Source organism: Saccostrea cucullata, unplaced genomic scaffold, assembly GCF_032062105.1.
Source record: "Saccostrea cucullata isolate Sc308-1 unplaced genomic scaffold, CSIRO_AGI_Scuc_v1 ctg342, whole genome shotgun sequence".
Taxonomy (NCBI): domain Eukaryota; kingdom Metazoa; phylum Mollusca; class Bivalvia; order Ostreida; family Ostreidae; genus Saccostrea; species Saccostrea cuccullata.
This window is the reverse complement of record NW_026936636.1, coordinates 493,131-500,106: the sequence shown is the minus strand read 5'-3', so window position 1 is coordinate 500,106 and position 6,976 is coordinate 493,131. Positions and strand designations below refer to the sequence as shown.

General features: G+C 34.1%; 1 pseudogene; it reads left to right on the top strand.

The window, feature by feature from the left end:
- Window positions 1–1,166: 1,166 nt before the first annotated feature.
- On the top strand, window positions 1,167–6,758 carry LOC134246007 (geranylgeranyl transferase type-2 subunit beta-like; annotated as a pseudogene).
- The last annotated feature ends 218 nt before the right edge of the window (window positions 6,759–6,976 follow it).

Sequence of the window (6,976 nt, the reverse complement as noted above, 5' to 3'; positions counted from 1 at the left end):
GTTTAAAGAATTTTCCTATATATTTCTATGTAAAACTTTGGTCGGCCATTTTGGCCCCGCCCTACCCCCGGGGGTCATAATTTGAACAAACTTGAATCTACACTACCTGAGCATGCTTCCATATAAATATGATGAATTATGGCTTTGTCATTCTTGAGAAGAAGATTTTTAAAGAATTTTCCTATATATTCCTATGTAAACTTTGGTCGGCCATTTTGGTCCCGCCCTACCCCGGGGGGGGGGTCATGATTTGAACAAACTTGAAACTACACTACCTGAGCATGCTTCCATATATATATATGAAGAATTATGGCTTTGTCATTCTTGAGAAGAAGATTTTAAAAGAATTTTCCTATATATTTCTATGTAAAACTTTGGTCGGCCATTTTGGTCCCGCCCTACCCACGGGGGTCATGATTTGAACAAACTTGAATCTACACTACCTGAGCATGCTTCCACATAAATATGATGAATTATGGCTTTGTCATTCTTGGGAAGAAGATTTTTAAAGAATTTTCCTATGTATTTCTATGTAAAACTTTGGTCGGCCATTCTGGCCCCGCCCTACCTCGGGGGGTAATGATTTGAACAAACTTGAATCTACACTACCTGAGGATGTTTCCCCATAAGTTTCATCTTTCCTGGCACAGTGGTTCTTGAGAAGAAGATTTTTAAAATATGCCACTAAATTTTCATTAATTCCCAATTATCTCCCCTTGAATGAGGGCGTGGTCCTTCATTTGAACAAACTTGAATCCCCTTCACCCAAGGATACTTTGCGGCAAGTTTGGTTGAAATTGGCCCAGCGGTTCTTGAGAAGAAGTCGAAAATGTGAAAAGTTTACAGACAGACGGACGCCGGACAAAATGTGATCAGAAAAGCTCACTTGAGCTTTCAGCTCAGGTGAGCTAATAATCTGGCACTATAGTATGTATAAGAATCAGCTGATTTTGTACACTCATTTTTTCTCCAATTTTCAATCAACTCACAAGAAAGATTCTGTAGCATTTTGAAATCTCATGGCTTAACAATCGATTTGGTGAATTAAAATAGTTAATACAGTATCTCTGTACTCACTGTCATGCCATAGATGTTACCGAACCTGTCATTTACGTGTTCGACTCCTGTTGACCTTTCTACTTTCACTTTCAAATTTTCCGGGAAAACTTCGGTTTTGTTCTTTACATGATTGTGCCACATATCCGGAAGAGAAAATGCTTTGATTCCATGATTCCAGTATTTGCTGTTTGGAGATCAATTTTTGGACTGTATGCTCTTTAACAGATGGTATTAAATTCTTGATTTATCTTTAAAATCACTTATGTTAAAACCAATAGTAGTGTCATTGAAAAAAATGCGTTGTACCACAGCATTTCGAGCAGACCCTATTTTGAATAAATAATGTTCAACAATCACAGGGGATTGTTACGACTTATTAAGCTCAATCCTATTTGACCACTTCTTCACTATAATATGTTGTAATCCCCAACTGCTGTATCATCATTAATCTATTGTTAGTTTCTTTTCTTATATAATATTAGCAAGTTGCTACTATTTTTAATTTCTTCATGTATGTGTTTTTCTTTACTATTATGCCCTGATGGGCCCTAAATTGGTATTAATAAATCTTATCTTATCTTATAAAAACCACGTGTATAGGAGTGGTTAAACAGAAAGAAGACAAAGAAGTTCATAGTTGTGAAGAGCCCCAGCTCCCGTAATCTCAGCAAGATGTCGTAGGGACTAAAAATTTTGATCGTAGTGGACACCAGACCAAAATTTTTAGTCCCTACGACATCTCGCTGAGATTACAGCTCCCATAGTTAGAATAATCCATGGACCTATGTAGATGCAGAACTGTAGCTATCTGCTTGAGAAATTCAGACAGATATTGAGATGAAGCTGATTCGAGAGCTACAGATCCAAGTGTTGTAAAAACCTTCGATTTTCGCTGCTGATTGTTTGTCGCTATATAGTACCTATATATGCATGTATATGCATGTTTATACTATAGTATATACCGGTATATGTCCCTGATTAATCTAACTGTGTCTCAGGACAAATTTAACTGGGTCTGTAGGACAATATCTTAACAATAAAATGTTCTATCTACAGTTCCCGTTGCAACAATCTTTATTTGCACTCTGCGACAGTCTGTCAGTTTTAAAATGAATCTGTATGTGCTATTGAATACCAGCTAGGTTATTTTGTTTTTATTATAGGGTACCCCAATAAAGGATGTTGTAATTCCGGACAATGCACAAAAGACTCTGCTGCTTCAGAAACATGCTGACTACATAGCTGCCTATGGGGTCAAGAAAGATGACTATGTAAGCAAGTATAAATGTTCTGTCCATAATATTTCTCATATTTTACATACCTTGAGATATCTGCAATGAGTATGAGTGGTATAGAGAAAAAACTGTAACATAAATTTGTGTTGAATAATGTATGTATAAATGTGTTACAGAATTGTAATTTTTTTTCAAGAAATTTTCTTTGTACACATGTAAATACACTTACGTGTAACTAAATAACTAAATTTGACAGTGTTAACATGAAGGGTGGCTTGAAATCACTCTCAACATTTATTGATTGGTCAATGAAACCATTATATTAAGTATGTGCTGTTTCCTTCCTTAAGTTAAATTCTTTACATTTTTTAGGAGTACTGCATCACAGAGTACTTGCGGTTGAGTGGAATGTACTGGGGCCTGACAGTGATGGACCTAATGAAACAACTGGACAGAATGAACAAGGAGGAGGTCCTCCAATTTATACAGCAGTGTCAGCATGAGTGTGGGGGGCTGGGGGCCAGTGTAGGTCACGACCCCCACCTTCTGTACACACTGAGTGCCATACAGGTACATGTTACCTTCATCTTGTAAATTGTGATGGGAGATAACACATCATAACAATGTTAAAGTAAAATATATGAATTTCTTTTTATATTCAAATCTTTACATGGTTAATTTTTAGCTCTGCTGGTCAGAGGTCTGATTTCAATATAACTTGGCACACAAGTAGACTACACTAAGTTACATAAATCTGTCTACCGGTTTTTGATTTCGATAAATGGTGTTGCCGTGGTTACTAAAAATAGAAATTTCTGTGAAATTCTTTCAAAATGCTATTCCTCCTACAGTTTTGGTCCGATTTCAATATAACTTGGCACACAAGTAGACTACACTAAGATCCATAATTGTGTACATCGGTTTTTGATTTCGATAAACGGTGTTGCCGTGGTTACTAAAAATAGAATTTTCTGTATAATTCTTTCAAAATGCTACTAGTGCTACAGTTTTGGTCTGATTTCAATATAATTTGGCACACTAGTAGACTACACTAAGATACATAATTCTTTGCATCTGTTTCTGATTTCGATAAATGGTGTTGCCGTGGTTACTAAAAATAGAATTTTCTGTGAAATTCTTTCAAAATGCTACTCCTCCTACAGTTTTGGTCTGATTTCAATATAACTTGGCACACAAGTAGACTACACTAAGATACATAATTCTGTATATCGGTTTTTGATTTTCGAGTGTGTTGCCATGGTTACTAAAAATGAGTGAAATCCTTTCAAAATGCTATTCCTCCTACAGTTTTGGTCTGATTTCAATATAACTTGGCACACAAGTAGACTACACTAAGTTACATAAATCTGTCTACCGGTTTTTGATTTCGATAAACGATGTTGCGGTGGTTACTGAAAATAGAAATTTCTCTGAAATTGTTTCAAAATGCTATTCCTCCTACAGTTTTGGTCTGATTTCAATATAACTTGGCATACAAGTAGACTACACTAAGATCCATAATTGTGTATATCGGTTTTTGATTTCCATGAATGGTGTTGCCGTGGTTACTGAAAATAAAAATGTCTATAAAATTGTATCAAAATGCTATTCCTCCTACAGTTTTGGTCTGATTTCAATATAACTTGGCACACAAGTAGACTACACTAAGAACATAAAGAGACTTTTATATCAAGGATCATTATTCTATTTATTGCTGTTGTAAAGTTTCAATTCCCAACTGCTTAAGTACTTTTCTCTACCTTTGCTATAAATACAAACCAGTAGAGCTTCAGTCTCGACAGAGACTTCTGGTTGTATTCTGAGATTTAAAATGTGTATTGTTGCAACGAAAACATGTTTGTTTGTAGATCCTCACAATGTATGATGCTTTAGACATAATTAACACAGACAAAGTTGTGGAGTTTGTCACAGAGAAAATGGGGTATGTAGCAGTGAGATGATGTGTTGCATTTAAAACAGATTTGATTACAAAAAAGAATCAAACATATTTAGTCAGTCAGTCCTTAGAGGGCAATCAATATTTTGAACATGGCCTCAAGCATAATATTATACAATTCATCCATGTGCATACACTTGAAACCTGAAAGAATAGGAAATGCAAGTGCTGTAAAAACGGGTACTTTTAATATTTAAAGGTAAGGACATTGATGTGTTAATATTTTCTTTTTTTCTGTATAACAGATATTGAAACAAAAATTTTAAAAAGATTTCATTTAAAAGTTATTAAAACTTTAAATTTTTTGGTTTTGCACACATCCTTGCACTTTCACAAATAACTTTATTCTTAATCCTTAGGAAAAGTGGCAATTTTGATGTGTTTTAATGAGAAATATTAAAACTTTTATCAAGAAAAATAATTTCATTCAGAGTAGAAATGTTAGAAAGCAAAACATCTTCACAAGTTCGTCATTCCGAACTAAGAGATGGCAAATCGAGCACACTCGTGTTACGTACACAGTTTTTGTAAACAGGGCTCGAGCAGTTATTGATGAATTCACCGGGTGCGTTCAATCGTCACAGGTTTTATATATTGTGTGTTTGATTTGCAAACGTGTCTACTCTGAATTTTCTGGATTTATTAATATTTTTCATTTATACAAAACGAGATTGCCACTTTTCCTAATTAAGAAAAAATAAATTTGTGAGAGTGCAAGGATATGTCAAGTAAATTTCAATATCTGTAAACGAAATAAGATTTTTAAAAATTTTTATGTGAAATGCTATTAAAATATATAAGTCATAATATTATGGAGAAAATAATAACTTCAAATCTGTGTCCAAGTACCTTTAAGGTTTTCATTTCAGGTGAAGTGGATACTCGTTTTTCATTCTGTGCTGTTGCCTGTTTAGCTTTATTGGTAAGCTTTAATTGTAGTTTTTCTTTACATTTTTTGTTGTCTTTGATAACATTTATAAGATGAATTCAAATTATCTTTGTCTTTACAGAACAAACTAGATGCCATAGACGCATAGAGAAGGCAGTAGAATTTGTGCTAACTTGTATGAACTTTGATGGTGGGTTTGGTTGTCGACCTGGAAGTGAGACTCACTCTGGACAGGTCTATTGTTGTGTGGGGATGTTAGCTATCACTGGGAGACTGCACCATGTGAATGCTGACCTGTTAGGATGGTGGTTGTGTGAAAGGCAACTCCCCTCAGGGGGTCTGAATGGTATGTTCTGATTTAAGATATTCCATGAAGTGAAACATATATTTCACAAATGTAATTTGTGTGTTTATAGAATTTTTCAACTGCTGTAATAATAATACATGTAGCAGTTGAAAAAAAATAATTATTGATATACAATGTTAATATTCCAAATTTTTTGACAGGACGACCAGAAAAATTACCAGATGTATGTTACTCTTGGTGGGTGCTAGCTTCCCTTAAGATTATTGGAAAAATTCATTGAATAGATAAGGTATGATGTCACTAAAAGCACTTTGTCATTTTTTTTTCAAATATCTTGTATATTATCAAGATTATAATCTTAGCACGTAAAAGGTTATTAATCTGTTTATGACAGCAATGAAAGGCCTATAGTATGCTGGTTCTGTGTTACATGTACATATCAAGGAAGTGAACAATGTTGTTTTATTTGCAATAAATGCATGCTGAGCCTCTTTATTTTTAGTTTTGCTCAAAGTCAAAGATTTATATTTAGTGATATCTGGAGAGTCTGGTTATGACATGTATCTGACTTCTATACAAATTGTATATTTTTTTGTATTGATGGGTGCACAATCACTGCACATGTATTGTAGATGATTAATCTGTTCTTTATCCTCCCTTACAGGACAAATTAATCCAGTTTATTCTAGCTAGTCAGGATGAGGAGACAGGAGGGTTTGCCGATCGCCCCGGGGATATGGTTGATCCCTTCCACACACTGTTTGGGATTGCTGGTCTATCATTATTAGGAGATGACAGAATCAAGCCAGTGAACCCTGTATTCTGTATGTCAGAAGAAGTAATTCAGAGAGCAGGCTTGAGGGTCGAACTGTTGTGAAAGAACGGTGTAAATCAGGGTTAAATACAAGCAACTTCTGTGATACTCTGTTAAAACATACACAATCAATCTAACATCTTTTAGAAGAGACTATTTAAAGGTTACATAAGACATTAAAAGTACATGTAACTTACTTGGTCTTAAAAATTATGAAAGGCCTTTTACAGACCAGTAAGGCACAGAGAAATTTTATGAGAAGCGTACCTAAACATTTTTTTTTTAGGGAAAAACGGTTTTAGATTTACTTAAACATAACATGGTTAGTTCCCTGAAAAGATTTTGTCATATACACTGTGCGCATAAGTAATGTGTTTCAGGAAATGCATTGAACACTCTTCAAAGTGTGAACATTACTAAATACATGTAACATCTAACAGTATGTTAAAGACACTAATCATGCAATTCTTTTTCTCTATACTCATACAAAATATTATTTATACCATACATGCCAACTTTTGAAAATTCCCATAATAAATTACATTTTCAAAGCTTGTAATTTTGTGATGAAATTAAATGATTATGAAATGATTTTTTTTTATTTATAATATTGATATCACTTATCAATAAAACTCAAGGATTAATTTACCACAAAAAATGTTTTTCTTTCCAAAATTGAAATATTTTTGCTAAAATACTGTGCCTCTCTCACTAA